Raw genomic sequence first — 22,156 nt, 5'->3', positions numbered from 1 at the left:
GGTTGACGCGTTCAACTTGTCCTTGCGATTGAGGATGAAACGCAGTACTGAATGACAGATGAGTTCCCATAGCTTCTTGGAAACTTGCCCAGAATCTTGAAGTGAATAAGCTGCCACGGTCTGAGCTGATAACCAATGGAATACCGTGGAGTGAAACAATCCTGGACATATAGAGCGTTGCCAACTGGCTAGCAGTGATCGTTTCTTTGACTGCCAGAAAATGTGCAACTTTGGAAAGCCGGTCAATGACGACAAGAATAGCATCATTACCTTTCTGTGATTTGGGAAATCCAGTGACGAAGTCCATCTCAACATGGTCCCATTTCCATTCAGGAATAGAGATAGGTTGCAGAGTTCCAGCAGGCCTTTGATGTTCTGCTTTGATACGACGGCAAACGTCACACTCAGCAACATAACGAGCAATGTCTTGCTTCATATTAGACCACCAGAATCTCTGACGGATGTCTTGGTACATCTTTGTACTACCAGGATGGATACATAGAGGCGTATCATGAGCTTCTTTCATAACTTCCTGTGTCATATCCAGGTTTTTCTCTGCACATGGCACCACTAGGCGGCCCTTGAAGTATAGGGTGCCATCTTCAGCAATGGTGAAGAATGAGGGCTTTCCTTCTGCGAGGTAGCGCTTAATCTTGTGGGCTTCAGAGTCATACTTCTGTAGCCTTTTGATGCTGTCCTCGAGATCTGGTTTAGCAACTAGGGTATTGAGGGAACCCTGGGTAACAACGTGGAGGTTCACCTTGCCAAACTCCTTAGGAGGGGGAGCGAGTGCACCCGGAGGAACAATATGGAGGTTCAGCTTCCTGAATTCTTCAACAAGCGAGGGCTGAACTTTGTGAACCTGGAGGTGGTTGCAGTAAGACTTGCGGCTCAAGGCATCAGCCATTACATTAGCCTTGCCTGGCGTATAGGAAATACCCAAGTCAAAGTCTGCAACAAGCTCCATCCATCTCTGCTGACGGAGGTTCAGATCTGGCTGAGTAAACAGATACTTCAGACTTTGGTGGTCAGTGAAGATCTCGCAACGATTACCGAGAAGGTAATGTCGCCACTGCTTCAGCGCATGAATGACAGCAGCAAGTTCGAGGTCGTGAACTGGGTAGTTCTCTTCGTGAGGGCGCAATTGCCGAGAGGCATAAGCAATCACTTTGCGGTCTTGCATTAGGACACAGCCTAATCCTTGACGGGAAGCGTCGCAGTAAATGACAAAGTCCTTCTTAGTATCAGGTGGAGCTAGAACTGGAGCAGAAGTCAACTTGTCTTTGAGTGCCTGGAAACTTTCCTGACATTTGTCTGTCCATTGGAACTTGACGCCCTTATGTAACAGGTTAGTCAGAGGCCTGGCGATCTTGGAGAAGTTCTCGACGAATCGACGGCAATAGCTGGCGAGACCGAGAAAACTTCTGACTTGCTTAACGTTCTTGGGAGGAGTCCAATCAAGAATAGCCTGAACTCGCTCGGGGTTGACGGCAATACCATCCTTAGAGATGACATGCCCAAGATAGGTTACTTCCGGTAGCCAGAATTCACATTTGGAGAACTTGGCATATAGTTGATGCTCTCGTAGCTTTTCCAGCACAAGTCGAAGATGTTCAGCATGTTCTTCTTCGTTCTTGGAAAATACCAGGATATCATCCAGATAAACCACGACGAACTTGTCGAGGTAATCCATGAATATATAGTTCATCAGACGAGAGAAGGTGGCTGGAGCATTGGTTAAACCGAAAGACATGACGGTGTACTCGTATGAACCATAGCGAGTCACGAAGGCGGTCTTTGGGATATCCTCTTCGCGAACACGGATCTGGTGGTAGCCCAACCTCAAGTCGAGCTTAGAGAACACTGACGAACCCGCCAGTTGATCATACAGATCATTGATCCGAGGAAGGGGGTATTTATTCTGAATGGTAGCTTGGTTTATAGGACGGTAGTCTTGAACCAATCGGTTAGTCCCATCCTTCTTCTTGACAAAGAGAGAAGGTGCTCCCCAAGGAGAGCAACTTGGGCGAATGAATCCTTTGCGAAGAGATTTGTCGATTTCCTCCTTAAGCTCAAGGAGTTCATGCGGCGGCATTTTGTAGGGTCGCTTGGCTATAGGAGTGGTGCCTGGTTTCAAGTCGATGATGAATTCGACAGCTCTAGCAGGGGGAATCCCTGGAAGTTCTTCAGGGAAGACGTCGAGGAATTCACGCACGACGGGAATGTTTTCAATGCCCTCGAGTGGTGCAGCGTTCAATGCATTCAATGCATAGAGCCTTGCCTCGGCATTTTGCACCAGATGAGCTTGGTAAGCAACTATTTCATCTGAAGGGTGTAGCAGATGGACGGTTTTAGTGGCGCAAACTATAGAAGCAGTATGCGCTTTCAACCAATCCATACCCAAAATGAGGTCGATGTTAGACGACTTCAGGATAATGGGAGAGGCATAGAATTCCAGCCCTTCGATTTCCACGGGGACATCGATGCCAACCAAGGAGGTTTGACACTGTCCCACGGGGGTTTTGACCAGTACCGAAGTGTTCATCTCCTCACATTTAACGTCGTGCTTGTATGCAAAATCTTCTGACATGAATGAATGCGATGCACCTGTATCAAATAAAACGGATGCTGGTACTGAATTTACGAGGAGTGTACCCATCACAGTAGCAGGCTGGTCTTGAGCTTCGTTGAGATCAACGTGGTTGGCATGAGCACGACCATAAGACTTAGCATTGTTGTTGCGGGGCTGATTGTTACCACGGCCAGTTGCTGGAAGGGCCAGTTGATTCTGGTTCTGGTTGCATTCTCTAGCACGGTGTCCTGGTTGACCACACCTGAAGCACAAGCCATTATTCGGAGTGGGAACAGGAGCTTGGGATGGTGGAGCTGGAAGTCTTGACTGCCTAGATGGTGGTGGAGGCAGACGAGGTGCAGCATAGGTCTGCCTTGGGGCAGATGCATTTGGACGGTACATGCTGTTCGGGATCCATATCTTACGCTTCTGTGAGGGCGGGCCCGAAGATGAGCCCGTGTCACGGTTGCGCCTGTGAGAGCTCTGGTATTCCTGCAGACCAGTTTCGACATTGATGGCCTTGTTCACCAAGGTGGCGAAATCAGCAAAGTCATGCACTAGAAGTGCGAGCTTGATGTCAGCTTGAAGGCCATCACGGAACTTCTCCTGTCTGCGTGCATCAGTTGCAATGTCCTCTTCAGCATAACGAGACAAGTCCAGAAACTCCCGTTGATAAGCTTCAACAGTTTTGTTGCCTTGGGTGAGGTTGCGGAACTCACGCTTCTTCCGGTCCATGACTCCCTGAGGAATGAAGCGGGCACGGAAAGCAGCTTGGAAGTCTGGCCAGGTGATGATTGTTCCAGCTGGCAGAGTACGCCTGTGGCTGTCCCACCATTGAGCTGCGGGTCCCTTCAAGAAGAAGGAAGCAAAGGTGACATAGCTGGCAGGGGCTACATCAGCAGACTCCATCTCATAGGTGATGTCACGGAGCCAGTCATCAGCATCCAGAGGCTGAGTTGAGCTGCGGTAGATGGTTGGGTTGAGGCGTATGAAATCTTGAAGAGTCACTTGGGCTGGCTGCTGGTTCATATTGGGGCGAGGAAACTGAGCCATCATATTTTCCATGAATTGGCGGTTCAGTTCAAACTGTTGGATCATACCAGCCATGTACTCAGGTGGTGGTGGGGCATCGCCACCACGACCACGACCACCTGGTCTAACCATCCTGCTAATATATAACAGGGGTAGTTCAGCATTGAGAAATATTTGCAAAGACAAGAATCATTCATGATGAAACATGCATAACGAAAGGAGCACGATAGCTACTACATAGTAGTCGGCATAACTTACAAAAGGGGTCATGCATAGAGTTCAGTACATAGACTAAAACATCATAGGCGGCACACAGGCTCGCGGCGACTGCAACTAATACTAACTAAGCAAGACTACATCAGTCCCAAGAGGTACTGTGGAGGTAATCGTAGCCCGACAGCTGGTAGTGAGGCAACGGATAGCCCTCCACGTCAGCAGACTGGGGGCCGCGGATACTCAGGTGTAGAGCCCGACGCTCAGGTGGCAGAAGAGGACCAAGTGCGGGAGAGTAGCCTCCCACCTCTGGCCAACCGACACCGTGGGGCATCACGGTCCTGGCTGGGTAGATCGCAGTACGCGGTACCTGTCCAGATCGGACAAAGGGGTGCAGCAGCGTCAGAGCACGGTAAAGGTGCTGACGGGTGGTGTACATCTCGTGGCGAAGAGCTCGGTTAGCTCGATCCAGCCCATCAGCATGCAGAACCAGGTTCTGATGGTAGAAGGGCTCTCGGGTGACAGTGGAGTAGGCAGCAGTATAGTATCCCTCCGCACCAACATCGGATGCGATAGCAATGTGCCTGAAAGGGGAGGTGTCCAACTCCCGATACTCTCCACGAAGACGTGTCAGAGCAGCATAGGCAGCATCGTGGACAGCCATATCGATGGTCACACCAACACCATGTGCGGTGTGCAGCACAGTAGTGGAGTCATACTCCCGAGAGTAGAGGTGGACGATGGCACGGTACTGCTCCTGGTTAAAGTCCTGGTACTCCTCGTAGACGGTGTACTCAGGGTGCCAGCGATAACCCAGATAGGTCATCATCTCAGCTAGCACCGCAGGTGATCCCGAGGCACCAATGGCCGTCGTGTGGCGAACGACCTGCCTCGTGGGTTCCATCTGAAAGCAAAGACGTTTCAAAGGAGTCAAATGACAGTGTGTGAATTGTTCAAAATACTATTCTAAGAAACAACTATGGCTTATCCAACTTTGGGGTGAATGCGGTCACGGGATCCTAGTGTTAGAGTTAGTAAATTCGTTTAACCCGAGTAGAAGAGAGTTCAGAGTCCCAGAGTAAAGGTCGAGGAGTAAAAGATCCTAGTACCACCCAATGGCGACGTGGGCCCGTAAGACACACAGCCATGTTAGTAAAAGTTTTGTAATGTCTAGACTCGACTTCGGCCAAGGAGTGTGGAAAGGGGGATTCCTACAGGCAGTCGGCTCTGATACCAACTTGTGACGCCCCCGATTTGACCGTACACTAATCATGCACGCAAATGTGTACGATCAAGATCAGGGACTCACGGGAAGATATCACAACACAACTCTAAAACATAAATAAGTCATACAAGCATCATAATACAAGCCAGGGGCCTCGAGGGCTCGAATACAAGTGCTCGATCATAGACGAGTCAGCGGAAGCAACAATATCTGAGTACAGACATAAGTTAAACAAGTTTGCCTTAAGAAGGCTAGCACAAACTGGGATACAGATCGAACGAGGCGCAGGCCTCCTGCCTGGGATCCTCCTAACTACTCCTGGTCGTCGTCAGCGGGCCTGCACGTAGTAGTAGGCACCTCCAGTGTCGTAGGTGTCGTCGTCGACGGTGGCGTCTGGCTCCTGGACTCCAACATCTGGTTGCGACAACCAGATAGAAAGGAAAGGGGGAAAAGAGGGAGAGAAGCAACCGTGAGTACTCATCCAAAGTACTCGCAAGCAAGGAGCTACACTACATATGCATGGGTATATGTGTAAAGGGGCATATCAGTGGACTGAACTGCAGAATGCCAGAATAAAAGGGGGATAGCTAGTCCTGTCGAAGACTACGCTTCTGGCCATCTCCATCTTGCAGCATGTAGAAGAGAGTAGATTGAAGTCCTCCAAGTAGCATCGCATAGCATAATCCTACCCGGCGATCCCCTCCTCGTCGCCCTGTTAGAGAGCGATCACCGGGTTGTATCTGGCACTTGGAAGGGTGTATTTTATTCAGTATCCAGTTCTAGTTGTCATAAGGTCAAGGTACAACTCCGGGTCGTCCTTTTACCGAGGGACACGGCTATTCGAATAGATAAACTTCCCTGCAGGGGTGCACCACATAACCCAACACGCTCGATCCCATTTGGCCGGACACACTTTTCTGGGTCATGCCCGGCCTCGTAAGATCAACGCGTCGCAGCCCCACCTAAGCACAACAGAGAGGTCAGCACGCCGGTCTAACCCTATGCGCGCAGGGGTCTGGGCCCATCGCCCTATGCACACCTGCACGTTGCGTACGCGGCCGGAAGCAGACCTAGCCTAGTGGCGTTCCAGTCCAATCCGGCGCGCGCCACTCAGTCGCTGACGTCAAGAAGGCTTCGGCTGATACCACGACGCCGGGATACCCATAACTACTCCCGCGTAGATGGTTAGTGCGTATAGACCAAATGGCCAACTCAGATCAAATACCAAGATCTCGTTAAGCGTGTTAAGTATCCGCGAACGCCGACCAGGGCCAGGCCCACCTCTCACCTAGGCGGTCTCAACCTGCCCTGTCGCTCCGCCACAAAGATCCACTTGCGGGTACTCCTACGAGCCGACCCGACTTTAGTCATCACATGTGTCATGTATATAGTATATAAGTATATACCCGTGATCACCGCCCAGGTGATCACGGCCCGATAGTATAGCACAGCAGACGGACAAGAATGTAGGGCCACTGATGGAAATCTAGCATCCTATACTAAGCATGTAGGATTGCAGGTAAAGGTATCAACAGTAGTAGCAAGGATAGGCTATGCATCAGGATAGGATATCGAAAAGCAGTAACATGCTACACTACTCTAATGCAAGCAGTATAGAGAAGAATAGGCGATATCTGGTGATCAAGGGGGGGGGCTTGCCTGGTTGCTCTGGCAAGTAGGAGGGGTCGTCGACTCCGTAGTCGAACTGGGCAGCAGCAGTGTCGGTCTCGTAGTCTACCGGAGAGAAGAGGGGGAAGAAACAGTAAATACAATGCAAACATAAGCATGACGATGCGTGACATGACAATGAGCGGTGCTAGGTGTGTCCTAACGCGACAGTAGGTGGTACCGGCGAAGGGGGGGGGAACATCCGGGAGGTATTCCCGATGTTTCACGTTTTCGGACAAATGGACCGGAGGGGGAAAGTTGCGAGTTCGATAGGTTAGGGAGGTGTGGTGGACGAACGGACTGCGTATCCGGATTCGTCTCGTCGTTCTAAGCAACTTTCATGTTGAAAATATTTTAATCCGAGTTACGGATTAAAAGATATGATTTTCTAAAGATTTTATTAATTTCTGGAATTTAATTAATTATTTTATTTAATTCGAAATTTGGATTTATGACATCAGCATGATGTCATGCTGACATCAGCAGTCAACAGGGGTTGACTAAGTCAAACTGACATGTGGGTCCAGTGGGACCCACCTGTCATTCTCTGTTTAGGTTAATTAGTGCTTAGCTAAATAATTACTGTTTAATTAAATTAAACAGGATTAATTAATTAATTAATTAAAATTATTTTTATTTTTATTTATTTATTTATTAATTTTTATTAATTAATTTATTCTTATTATTATTATTATTACTATTATTATTAATTTATTTTATTTTATTTTTATTTTTATTTTAATTATTATTTTTATTAATTAATTTATTCTTATTATTATTATTAATTTATTTTATTTATATTTTTTTATAAAAACCGCTCTGGGGCGCTGGGGCCCGTTTGTCATTGGGCCAGGGAGTCGGGCCCAGTGGCCAGTGGCTCAGGTGGGGCGAGGCCCACCTGGCAGTGGCCCAGGGGGGGGGCGATGCGGGTGCGTGTTATCGGGCACGGCCCGAACGGGCAACGGGGCAGGGCGCTGGGCGCGCACGGCGCACGCCGGCGCCGGCGGCCAGGGCCAGGGGAGGCGGGGCTCCGACGAGCCACCGGAGCGGCGGCGGAGCAGCGCGGACAGAGCAGAGGCGAACGGCGGAGGCGAGGCTGCGGGCGTGCGGGCGGGGTCGCAGAAGGAGGGAAGGGCATCGGGGCCGGAGTGGCCGGAGCGGGACGGCGGCTGCACAGCCCGCGGGCAGGGCGGCACGGAGAGGAGCGCGGCGGACGCGAGCCCGTCCGGAGCTCGGGCGCGGGGCGCACGGGGGAAAGGGGGGCGCGCGGTGCGAGGTCGACGCGGGCACGCGGGCGAGCGCGTCTGGGCGCGCCGGAGCGCGAGCGGGGCGGCGGTGACCGAGAGGAGAGGGGGCGGGCGACGGAGGCCGGTGGCCTCACCGTGGGTATGCAGGGTCACGGCAGTGGGGGTCGAGGGGGAGACGGGGACGACGGCGATGCGGTGACGAGGCGCAGTCCGGCGAGGAGGAGGAGGCAGGCCGGCGAGGCAGCGCTCCGGCGAGGCGAGGGCGAGGCCGGCGGGGGCGGTCGGCGGCGGTGGCCTCCAGTGGCGGCGGGGTCGAGCGCCTCCTCGATCCCGATCGGGGGAGGCAGAGGAGGGGGATATTTCGGGGGTGGGGGGGTGTCGGTGGGGGGGGGCCTGGGGAGTGGATAAGGGGAGAGAGGTGGGCCGGCCCATTCGGGCGGCTGGAGGTTGGCCCAGTTGGGCCAGGTCCAGTGGGGGGGGGGCTTTTGTTTCTTTTTTTTGTTCTGTCTTCTTTTCTTTTTGTAATTTCTTTTCTTTTATTTATTTGCTTTTCTGTTTTATTTCAATTTAAACTATTTAGACATTTTATAAAAATGTTTTTACCACACCATATTTACTTAGGCAAAATATGGCATCTCCCGAACATTTTTATTTTAATATTTGAAAACTTTTGTTATTGACATTAATTTGAATTTAAATTTCGAAACGGTTTCGAATCATCGCGAGGTTAACAACAGTAACCGTGGTGACGTGGCACCATTAGCGTGGGATTACTGTAGCTTAATTATCCGGGCGTTACAACTCGGCCCCCCTAGCCCAAACCGAATTGGACTAGGGGGCCGGCCCCCTTTTCCTCCTTTTCCTCCCTCTCCTTCCTTCTCCTTCTCCTCCTTCCTTTCCTCCTCCTAGTAGGAGTAGGAAAGGGGAGTCCTACTCCTACTAGGAGGAGGACTCCTCCTCCTGGCGCGCCCAACAGGGGCCGACCGGCCTCCCCTCTTGCTCCTTTATATACGGGGGCAGGGGGCACCTCTAAACGCACAAGTTGATCATTGATCTTTTAGCCATGTGCGGTGCCCCCCTCCACCATAATCCACCTCGGTCATATCGTAGCGGTGCTTAGGCGAAGCCCTGCGTCGGTAGCATCATTATCACCATCATCACGCCGCCGTGCTGACGAAACTCTCCCTCGAAGCTCTGCTGGATCGATGTTCGTGGGACGTCATCGAGCTGAACGTGTGCTGAACTCGGAGGTGCCGTGCGTTCGGTACTTGGATCGGTCAGATCATGAATACGTACGACTACATCAACCACGTTGTTCTAATGCTTCCGCTTTCGGTCTACGAGGGTACGTGGACACACTCTCCCCTCTCATTGCTATGCATCACCTTGATCCTGTGTGTGCGTAGGAATTTTGAAATTACTACGTTCCCCAACAATGGCATCCGAGCCAGGTTTTATGCGTAGATGTTATATGCACGAGTAGAACACAAGTGAGTTGTGGGCGATACAAGTCATACTGCTTACCAGCATGTCACACTTTGGTTCGGCGGTATTGTTGGATGAAGCGGCCCGGACCGACATTACGCGTACGCTTACGCGAGGCTGGTTTTACCGCCGTGCTTTGCACACAGGTGACTAGCGGGTGTCAGTTTCTCCAACTTTAGTTGAATCGAGTGTGGCTACGCCCGGTCCTTGAGAAGGTTAAAACAACACTAACTTGACAAACTATCGTTGTGGTTTTGATGCGTAGGTAAGAACGGTTCTTGCTCAGCCCGTAGTAGCCACGTAAAACTTGCAACAACAAAGTAGAGGATGTCTAACTTGTTTTTGGAGGGCATGTTGTGATGTGATATGGTCAAGACATGATGCTAAATTTTAGTGTATGAGATGATCGTGTTTTGTAACCGAGTTATCGGCAACTGGCAGGAGCCATATGGTTGTCGCTTTATTGTATGCAATGCAATCGCCATGTAATTGCTTTACTTTATCACCAAGCGGTAGCAATAGTCGTAGAAGCAATAGTTGGCGAGACGACAACGATGCTACGATGGAGATCAAGGTGTCGCGCCAGTGACGATGGTGATCATGACGGTGCTTCGGAGATGGAGATCACAAGCACAAGATGATGATGGCCATATCATATCACTTATATTGATTGCATGTGATGTTTATCTTTTATGCATCTTATTTTGCTTAGATTGACGGTAGCATTATAAGATGATCTCTCACTAAATATCAAGGTACAAGTGTTCTCCCCGAGTATGCACCGTTGCGAAAGTTCGTCGTGCCGAGACACCACGTGATGATCGGGTGTGATAAGCTCTATGTTCACATACAACGGGTGCAAGCCAGTTTTGCACATGCAAAATACTCGGGTTAAACTTGACGAGCCTAGCATATGCAGATATGGCCTCGGAACACTGAGACCGAAAGGTCGAGCGTGAGTCATATAGTAGATATGATCAACATAGTGATGTTCACCATTGAAAACTACTCCATCTCACGTGATGATCGGACATGGTTTAGTTGATTTGGAACACGTGATCACTTAGATGATTAGAGGGATGTCTATCTAAGTGGGAGTTCTTAAGTAATATGATTAATTGAACTTTAATTTATCATGAACTTAGTCCTGGTAGTATTAGCATATCTATGTTGTAGATCAATAGCTCGCGTTTAGCTCCCCTGTTTTATTTTTGATATGTTCCTAGAGAAAAACTATGTTGAAAGATGTTAGTAGCAATGATGCGGATTGGATCTGTGATCTGAGGATTATCCTCATTGCTACATAGAAGAATTATGTCCTTAATGCACCGCTAGGTGACAGACCAATTGCAGGAGCAGATACAGACGTTATGAACGTTTGGCAAGCTCGATATGATGACTACCTGATAGTTTAGCGCACCATGCTTTATGGCTTAGAATCGGGGCTTCAAAGACGTTTTGAACGCCATGGAGCATATAAGATGTTCCAAGAGTTGAAATTGGTATTTCATACTCATGCCGATGCCGAGAGGTATGAGACCTCTGACAGTACTTTGCCTACAAGATGGAGGAGAATATCTCAATCAGTGAGCATGTGCTCAGATTGTCTGGGTACTACAATTGCTTGAATCAAGTGGGAGTTAATCTTCCAGATAAGATAGTAATTGACAAAGTTCTCTAGTCACCAGCACCAAGTTATTAGAACTTCGTGATGAACTATAATATGCAAGGGATAACGGAAACGATTCCCAAGCTCTTCGTGATGCTGAAATCGAAGAAAGTAGAAATCAAGAAAAGCATCAAGTGTTGATGGTTGACAAGACCACTAGTTTCAAGAAAAGGGCAAAGGGAAGAAGGGGAACTTCAGGAAGAACGACAAGCAAGTTGCTGCTCATGAGAAGAAGCCCAAGTCTAGACCTAAGCCTTAGACTAAGTGCTTCTACTGCAAAGGAAATGGTCACTGGAAGTGGAACTGCCCTAGATACTTGGCGGATAAGAAGGATGACAAAGTGAACAAAGGTATATTGGATATACATGTTATTGATGTGTACTTTACTAGTGTTTATAGCAACCCCTCGGTATTTGATACTAGTTCAGTTGCTAAGAGTAGTAACTTGAGACGGGAGTTGCAGACTGAACAAAGACTAGTTAAGGGTGAAGTAACGATGTGTGTTGGAAGTAGTTCCAAGAATGATATGATCATCATCGCACACTCCCTATACTTTCGGGATTAGTGTTGAACCAAAATAAATGTTATTTGGTGTTTGCGTTGAGCATGAATATGATTTGATCATGTTTATTGCAATACGGTTATTCATTTAAGTTAGAGAATAATTGTTATTCTGTTTACATGAATAAAACCTTCTATGGTTATACACCCAATGAAAATGGTTCGTTGGATCTCGATCGTAGTGATACACATATTCATAATATTGAAGCCAAAAGATGCAAAGTTAATAATGATAGTGCAACTTATTTGTGGCACTGTCGTTTAGGTCATATTGGTGTAAAGCGCATGAAGAAAATCCATGCTGATGGGCTTTTGGAATCACTTGATTATGAATCAGTTGATGCTTGCGAACCATGCCTCATGGGCAAAGATGACTAAGACTCCGTTCTCCAGAACAATGGAGCGAGCAACTGACTTATTGGATATAATACATACTGATGTATGAGGTCCGATGAGTGTTGAGGCTCGCGGCGGGTATCGTTATTTTCTGACCTTCACAGATGATTTGAGCAGATATGGGTATATCTACTTGAAGAAACATAATTCTAAAACATTTGAAAAGTTCAAAGAATTTCAGAGTGAAGTGAAAAATCATCGTAACAAGAAAATAAAGTTTCTATGATCTGATCGCGAGGCGAATATTTGAGTTACGAGTTTGGTCTTCAATTAAAACAATGTGGAAATAGTTTCACAACTCATGCCACCTGGAACACCACAGCGTAATGGTGTGTCCGAACGTCATAACCGTACTTTATTGGATATAGTGCAAACTATGATGTCTCTTACCGATTTACCACTATCGTTTTGGGGTTATGCATTAGAGATAGCTGCATTCACGTTAAATAGGGCACCGTCTAAATCCGTTGAGACGACACCTTATGAACTGTGGTTTGGCAAGAAACCAAAGTTGTCGTTTCTTAAAGTTTGGGGTTGCGATGCTTATGTGAAAAAGTTTCATCCTGATAAGCTCAAACCCAAATCGGAGAATGTGTCTTCATAGGATACCCAAAGGAGTACTGTTGGGTACACCTTCTATCACAGATCCGAAGGCAAGATATTCGTTGCTAAGAATGGATCCTTTCTAGAGAAGGAGTTTCTCTCGAAAGAAGTGAGTGGGAGGAAAGTAGAACTTGATGAGGTAATTGTACCTTCTCCCGAATTGGAAAGTAGTTCATCACAGAAATCAGTTCCAGTGATTCCTACACCAATTTGTGAGGAAGCTAATGATGATGATCATGAAACTTCAGATCAAGTTACTACCGAACCTCGTAGGTCAACCGGAGTATGATCCGCACCAGAGTGGTTCAGTAATCCTATTCTGGAGGTCATGTTACTTGACCATGACGAACCTACGAACTATGAGGAAGCGATGATAAGCCCAGATTCCGTGAAATGGCTTGAGGCCATAAAATCTGAGATGGGATCCATGTATGAGAACAAAGTGTGGACTTTGGTTGACTTGCCCGATGATCGGCAAGCCATAGAATATAAATGGATCTTCAAGAGGAAGACGGACACTGATAGTAGTGTTACTATCTACAAAGCTAGACTTAGCGAAAAAGGTTTTTGACAAAGTTCAAGGTGTTGAATGCGATGAGATTTTCTCACTCGTAGCGATACTTAAGTCTGTCTGAATCATGTTAGCAAATTGCCTGAAATCTGGCAAATGGATGTCAAAACTACATTCCTTAATGGATTTCTTAAAGAAGAGTTGTATATGATGCAACCAGAAGGTTTTGTCGATCCTAAAGGTGCTAACAAAATGTGCAAGCTCCAGCAATCCATCTATGGACTGGTGCAAGCATCTCGGAGTTGGAATATATGCTTTGATGAGTTGATCAAAGCATATAGTTTTATACAGACTTGCAGTGAAGCCTGTATTTACAAGAAAGTGAGTGGGAGCACTACAACATTTCTGATAAGTATATGTGAATGACATATTGTTGATCGGAAATAATGTAGAATTTTTTGGAAAGCATAGAGGAGTATTTGAAAGGAGTTTACAAAGAAAGACGTCGGTGAAGCTGCTTACATATTGAGCATCAAGATCTATAGCGATAGATCAAGACGCTTGATAAGTTTTTCAATGAGTACATACCTTGACAAGATTTTGAAGTAGTTCAAAATGGAACAGTCAAAGAAGGGGTTCTTGCCTGTATTGCAAGGTGTGAAGTTGAGTAAGACTCAAAGCCCGACCACGACAGAAGATAGAGAGAGAAAGAAAGTCATTCCCTATGCCTCAGCCATAGGTTCTATAAAGTATGTCATGCTGTGTACCAGACCTATTGTATACCCTACACTGAGTTTGGCAAGGGAGTACAGTAGTGATCTAGGAGTAGATCACTAGACATCGGTCAAAATTATCCTTAGTGGAATAAGGATATGTTTCTCGATTATGGAGGTGAAAAAAGGTTCGTCGTAAAGGGTTGTGTCGATGCAAATTTTGAGACTGATCCAGATGACTCTAAGTCTCAATCTGGATGCATATTGAAAGTCGGAGCAATAGCTAGAGTAGCTCCGTGCAGAGCATTGTTGACATAGAAATTTGCAAAATACATACGGATCTGAATGTGGCAGACCCGCTGACTAAACTTCTCTCACAAGCAAAACATGATCACACCTTAGTACTCTTTGGGTGTTAATCACATAGCGATGTGAACTAGATTATTGACTCTAGTAAACCCTTTGGGTGTTGGTCACATGACGATGTGAACTATGGGTGTTAATCACATGGTGATGTGAACTATTAGTGTTAAATCACATGGCAATGTGAACTAGATTATTGACTCTAGTGCAAGTGGGAGACTGAAGGAAATATGCCCTAGAGGCAATAATAAAGTTATTATTTATTTCCTTATTTCATGATAAATGTTTATTATTCATGCTAGAATTGTATTAACCGGAAACTTGATACATGTGTGAATACATAGACAAACCGAATGTCACTAGTATGCCTCTACTTAACTAGCTCGTTGATCAAAAGATGGTTATGTTTCCTAACCATAGACATGAGTTGTCATTTGATAAACGGGATCACATCATTAGGAGAATGATGTGATTGACTTGACCCATTCAGTTAGCTTAGCACTTGATCGTTTAGTATGTTGCTATTGCTTTCTTCATGACTTATACATGTTCCTATGACTATGAGATTATGCAACTCCCGAATACCGGAGGAACACTTTGTGTGCTACCAAATGTCACAACGTAACTGGGTGATTATAAAGGTGCTCTACAGGTGTCTCCGATGGTACTTGTTGAGTTGGCATAGATCGAGATTAGGATTTGTCACTTCGATTGTCGGAGAGGTATCTTTGGGCCCTCTCGGTAATGCACATCATTATAAGCCTTGCAAGCAATGAAATTAATGAGTTAGTTGCGGGATGATGTATTACAGAACGAGTAAAGAGACTTGCCGGTAACGAGATTGAACTAGGTATTGAGATACCGACGATCGAATCTCGGGCAAGTAACATACCGATGACAAAGGGAACAACGTATGTTGTTATGCGGTTTGACCGATAAAAATCTTCGTAGAATATGTAGGAACCAATATGAGCATCCAGGTTCCGCTATTGGTTATTGACCAGAGACGTGTCTCGGTCATGTCTACATAGTTCTCGAACCCGTAGGGTCCGCATGCTTAAAGTTCTATGACGATAGGTATTATGAGTTTATGTGATTTGATGTACCGAAGGTAGTTCGGAGCCCCGGATGAGATCGGGGACATGACGAGGAGTCTCGAAATGGTCGAGACGTAAAGATCGATATATTGGACGACTATATTCGGACATCAGAAAGGTTTCGAGTGATTTGGGTATTTTCGGGGGTAGCAGGGAGTTACGAGGAGACGAGGAAGAAGTAATGGGCCTCATGGGCCAAGTGGTGGAAGAGAGGAGGTAGGGCGCGCGCCCCCCCTAGCCCAAACCGAATTGGACTAGGGGGCCGGCCCCCCTTTCCTCCTTTTCCTCCCTCTCCTTCCTTCTCCTTCTCCTCCTTCCTATCCTCCTCCTAGTAGGAGTAGGAAAGGGGAGTCGTACTCCTACTAGGAGGAGGACTCCTCCTCCTGGCGTGCCCTACAGGGGCCGGCCGGCCTCCCCTCTTGCTCCTTTATATACGGGGGCAGGAAGGCACCTCTAAACACACAAGTTGATCATTGATCTTTTAGCCATGTGCGGTGCCCCCCTCCACCATAATCCACCTCGGTGATATCATAGCGGTGCTTAGGCAAGCCCTGCGTCGGTAGCATCATCATCACCGTCATCACGCCGGCATGCTGACGGAACTCTCCCTCGAAGCTCTGCTGGATCGGAGTTCATGGGACGTCATCGAGCTGAACGTGTGCTGAACTCGGAGGTGCCGTGCGTTCGGTACTTGGATCGGTCGGATCGTGAAGACATACGACTACATCAACCGCGTTGTTCTAACGCTTCTGCTTTCAGTCTACGAGGGTACGTGGACACACTCTCCCCTCTCATTGCTATGCATCACCATGATCCTGTGTGTGCGTAGGAATTTTTTTGAAATTACTACGTTCCCCAACAATGTGTTGCTGTTTGTAACCATCAATGATTGGCCTGCTCTCAGTAACCTTTCAGGACAGACATACAAGGGATACCATGCATGCACACACTGTTTAGATGACATCGAAAGTATATATTTGGACAAATGCAGGAAGAATGTGTACTTGGGACATCGTCGATTTCTTCCGACCAACCATCAATGTCGAAAGAAAGGCAAGCATTTCAAAGGTGAGGCAGATCACCGGAAGAAGCCCGCCCACCGTACTGGTGATCACATACTTGATATGGTCAATGATTTACAAGTAATCTTTGGAAAGGGTCCTGACGTACTATCTGTTTCGAATGACGCTGAGGGACGCGCACCCATGTGGAAGAAGAAATCTATATTTTGGGACCTACCCTATTGGAAAGACCTAGAGGCTTGCTCTGCAATCGACATGATGCACGTGACGAAGAATCTTTGCGTGAACGTGCTAGGCTTCTTGGGTGTGTATGGGAAGACAAAAGATACACCGGAGGCACAGGAGGACCGACAACGTGTGCACAAAAGGATGTCATGCATCCAAAGCAGTATCAAGGTCCTGCCAGCTACGCTCTTACCAAAGAAGAGAAGGAAATCTTCTTTGAATGCATGCTCAGTATGAAGGTCCCGTATGGCTGCTCGTCCAATATAAAGGGAATAATAAATATTCCAGAGAAAAAGTTTCAGAACCTAAAGTCTCATGACTGCCACGTGATTATGATGCAACTGATTCTGGTTGCATTGAGGGGGCTTCTACCGAAAAACATTCGATTAGCCATTTTGAAGCTATGTGCATTCCTCAATGCAATCTCTCAGAAGGTAATCGATCCAGAAATCCTACCAAGGTTAAAGAATGATTTGGTGCAATGTCTTGTCAGTTTCGAGCTGGTGTTCCCACCATCCTTCTTCAATATCATGACGCACGTCCTAGTTCATCTAGTCGACGAGATTGCCATTCTAGGCCGTGTATTTGTACACAATATGTTCCCCTTTGAGAGGTTCATGGGAGTCCTAAAGAAATATGTTCGTAACCGTGCTAGGTCAGAAGGAAGCATCTCCATGGGCCATCAAACAGAGGAGATCATTGGGTTTTGTGTTGACTTCATTCCTGACCTTAAGCCGATTGGTCTCCCTCAATCGCGGTATGAGGGGAGTCTGACTGGAAAAAGCATGCTACGAGAGGACTCAATAATATGTAGGGACGGGCATTCTTGGGCTCAAGCACACTGCACAGTTCTATAGAATTCTACCTTGGTGACCCCATATGTCAATGAACACAAGAATATTCTGCGCTCCAAACACCCGGAGCAGTGTGACGACTGGATTACATGTGAACACATCAGGACTTTTCGCAGTTGGTTGCAAATACATCTCATGGGTAGCACCACTATTGGAGATGAGCTGTACTCGTTGGCCAGGGCACCATCTTCGACCGTATTGACTTACAAAGGGTACGAGATAAATGGGAAAACATTTTACATGATCGCCCAAGATCAAAAGAGCACCAACCAAAACAGTGGTGTCCGCTTTGATGCAGCAACCAAGAGGGGAAAGGACACATATTATGGTTACATAGTGGACATATGGGAACTTGACTATGGACATGATTTTAAGGTCCCTTTGTTTCGGTACAAATGGGTCAATCTATCAGGAGGCGGGGTACAGGTAGACCCACAGTACGGAATGACAACAGTGGATCTGAACAATCTTGGGTACACAGACGAACTGTTCATCCTAGCTAATGATGTGAATCAAGTTTTCTATGTGAAGGACATGTCTACCAAACCGAGAAAAAGAAAAGATAAGGAAGCGAATACATCATATGATGAGCCAAAGCGCCACATAGTTCTTTCGGGGAAAAGAGACATCGTGGGAGTGGAGGGCAAAACAGACATGTCTAAAGATCATTAAAAGTTTCATGAAAGCTGACCCAAGCACCTTGTTAAATGATGAAGATTATCCATGGTTACGCTGCAATCAGCAAGGGAAACACGCGAAGAAAAAGTGAAGACTTTATCTCCACAACTATAATGATGATGGCTTTGATTACGCGAAGAAAAAATAAAATCCCTTTGTAGTAGACGAGTTTTCATCCGAAACCCTGATACTTCGAAAGAGATTGTCCATTTTGTACACGAAGTGCATCCAGCTTTTGCCGTAACCCTCTCAACTTGTCAACTTTGCATGATGTTTGCCACTAATCCATTGCTCATATGCATATGATTCCTTGTTGTGATTAGGTCTATGTTTGCCACTAATCCATCTCTCATGGTTGTATATTGCCATGTTGTAATGTTTGCAGAAACAATGGACAGAGACTTAGAAAAAGAAGAGTTGTTGGGGGATATAATTGTAAGTGCATCTAGTGCCCCTTAGTGATTTTGGTGTATTGAAGACTTATAGGTTAAGGGACTGATGCATTTGTGAGTGTACACAGGTCTATAAGTCTATGAGGAGTTTGATATTTACAGAGAAAGTTGACCCCTAAAAATGAAGTTCTTCGACTGAAGACTGGATTTCTGAAGACTTTCTGAAGACTTTGGAAGTGAAGAAATTGGTGTGACCTTGAAGACTTGGATTTCATAAGAGGAACATTAAGCGGGAAGACTTTTTTTTCGTAGTTTCATTTTCTCTTTCTTGAGTCATAGGAAACACCGTACTATTAAAGGGGGTCGAGGAAATACTAAGGAAATTTTTTTCATGTGATGCTCAACTCAAAATCCTACACCTACCAATCCCTTCGAGTGAAGCCATTGGAAATCTCATACAGTTCAGTCAATTTCTTCAGTGACAGAGATGAAGTTCTTCTGGTCTCTGAGGAATTTGTTCTCACTGAGGAGTTAGGAATTTGCCAGTGCGGATTGCCTACAAGTGAGGAACATGTTAGCCCTGAGGAATTTGATAGTCAAATTTCCGACCGTTGTTGTGCTACGCGCCAGCTGTCCCAAAATATCTACCCACCTAACGGTCATATCACTGAAAGGCATTTATCTCTTATCATGTCGGGCTACTCCCTAGGCTATAAATAGCCGCCCCCTACAACCACTAGCTGGTTGGCTGCTCCAAGAGAAACTGACACTTGTCATTTGAGAGCATCCCATCCTCCGAGGACTTCGAGCGAAAATCATCAAGTGAGGAAAACCCAAACCCAAACACCTACAAACCCAAAGTGATTGAGCATCACTGAAGAGATTGATCCTGCGTGGATCCGACGCTTGTTACCTTTGAAGACTGTGCATCTTCAAGACGGTTAGGCATCATGGTCTAGAGCATCCAAGAGGAAATTGTGGATCGCCGAGTGACCGAGTTTGTGAAGGTTTGGAAGTCACCTGAAGAATTACCACGAGTGATTGGGCGAGGTCTGTGTGACCTTAGCTCAAGGAGAATACGGTGAGGACTGTGTGTCCATGACTGTGTGTCCTTAGGTTTAAATACCTAGCCGCTCCAACCAGACGTACAACTGTCACAGCAGTTGGAACTGTTCTACCAAATCATTGTCTTCATCAAGCCTACTGGTTCTATTTCCTCAACTCTTTCATTTCCACATTACCATGTCATGTGCTTGTTCATATCTGTTTGAAGACTTTGAATGAAGACTTTCTCAATTTCCTCAGTTCAATTTCTTCAGTCTGTTTGTCTTCATCTTGTGTATCCTGTGTTTACGCTTCCTGTACTCTGTGCGTGTTTTCATTTCATCATGATGACCATGCTTATGTTCTGTTATGTTTGCATCTGAGTACTTATTCCGCTACAAGTAGTTCTTCTCTTAGGAATTTCCTCACCCTGAAATTCCTCAATGAAGAATTCATAAAAATCTCCTATTCACCCCCTCTAGTCGACTTAACGCACTTTCAATTGGTATCAGAGCAAGTTACTCCCTTGTTCTGTGTGATTTTGGTTTAACCACCTAGAGTTTTAGTTATGTCGACCGCATGTATGATCAAGGTCTCTGCTGGGTGTCCTACCTTCGATGGGACGGACTACCCCTACTGGAAGAATAAGATGCGAATGCATCTTGAGGCAATTGATAACGATCTCTGGTATGTTGTGGAAAATGGTGTTCCCTCTGTCACACCTTCTGTGAGTGCTGCTGATGTGAAGAGATTCAAGCAACTCGATTATCAAGCGAAGAACTTCATATGTGGCCATCTGAGTAAAGGGCAGTATGGCAGAGTGAGTGCTTTGGAAATTGTTAAGCTTATCTGGGATAGGCTATCCAAAGTGAATGAAGGAGTCTCAACTCAGCGTGACTCTCAAGTTGACGTTCTTCGCAATCTCTTCAACCGCTTCAAAAGACTCGACAATGAAAATGTTCAGCAAACCTTTGATCGCCTCACTGACATCTCAAATGAGCTTCAAGCACTTGGTGCCACTGACATCACCGACCATGAGGTGGTGAAGAAATTGCTGAGATCGCTTGATTCCTCATTTGATACTCTGGCACTGATGATACAAGAACGTGGAGATTACAAGTCACTTGATCCCGCTGATATCCTCGAAAGGCTAAACACTCATGAGTTCCAGCTTGTTGAGAAGAGAGATCTCTATGGTTCGAGCTATGGCAGATCACGCGCCCTGAAGGCCAAGGCAGTCTCTGAATCTGAAGGTGAAGATTCTGGTAGCAGCCTTGGTGATCCTGAAGAACTGAGCCAGGAGCTAGCATTGCTAGTGAAGAAATTTCAGAAGTTCTCAAGGCGTGGTCGCTTTGGAAAATCCTCAAGGAGTGATGATTCCTCATCCCATGACTACAAGAAGAGGCTATGCCACAAATGCAAGAAACCTGGTCACTACATTCAAGATTGTCCTCAGTGGGAAAAGGAATCAAAGAACAAGAAATAGAAGGATTACAATTCTGATGACTCAAAGAAGAAGAACAAATCTTCAAAGTCTTCATCATCAAAATCCTCAAGGTCTTCGTCTCACAAGAAGAGCATCTCTAAGAAGGCTCAGGCATTCATTGGCAAGGAAATGGACTCTGAGGCTGAGTCTGAGGAACATGAGGAAGAGGAGGCATCTAAGGAGTCAGAGTCTGGTGTGGCGAGCCTAGCCCTCGCTACTGTATTCGTCAGCAAGTCCATCTTCAACACTGAAGAAAATGGCTTCCACATCAAGGCTGATGACAATGATGACTACACTCCCACCTATTTCTTCATGGCAAAGGGTACCAAGGTACTCAAATATCCCTCCTCTGAATCAAGTGAGGATGAATCTGATGAAAACCTCAAGCCTAGATACTCTAAACTTGCTAAGATTGCTGTGAAACAACAAAAGGCTTTTGAAAAGGTTCAAAATATGCTAGACAAAAGTGATGATATGTCGGGTGAAGGAATGGATCGCACTAAAACCTTGACTAAAAATCTTCAGGGACTTCAGTCTAAGTTTAACAACCTTCAAAGTCATCATAACACTCTCTTATCTGATCATGAGAAGCTTTCTTATGAATTTCTTCAAAGAAAGCAAGATCTTGAAAAGCTAATGGTGAGTTATGAAGATCTTCAGAAGGAGCGTGATTCATTACTTGCTCAACAAATCAGCGCTGCTCAGGAAGAATTCATTCCTCCATGTTTGAAGTTCATTGAACGCGAATCTGCTAATTCTTCACCTGAATGTTCAAATGCTTCTACTGCTACAAATTCTTCACCTGTCTCTGCTATCACTAATTCCTCATCTGAGAATATTGCTAGTATCACTGACGATGCAGGGCTGAAGGAATTGTATATGACAGGCATGTACAAAAGCCTCAAAGGGCATCAGGCTCTTTGTGATGTGCTTAAAAAGCAGATCCTCAACAGGAACCCTAGGAAAGAGGGTATTGCCTTTGAGAGGAAACTCAATGCTGATGGGACTTACTGGAAGCCTGAGCAGTATCCCAAAACCTCATGGGTTGCGGCAAAGGGACCTCCAGTAGATCCATCTACCTTATGTGGCTTTACATGTGA

This window comes from Triticum aestivum, chromosome 2D (genome assembly GCF_018294505.1).
Source record: "Triticum aestivum cultivar Chinese Spring chromosome 2D, IWGSC CS RefSeq v2.1, whole genome shotgun sequence".
Classification (NCBI taxonomy): Eukaryota; Viridiplantae; Streptophyta; class Magnoliopsida; order Poales; family Poaceae; genus Triticum; species Triticum aestivum.
This window is presented reverse-complemented; position numbering follows the sequence as displayed.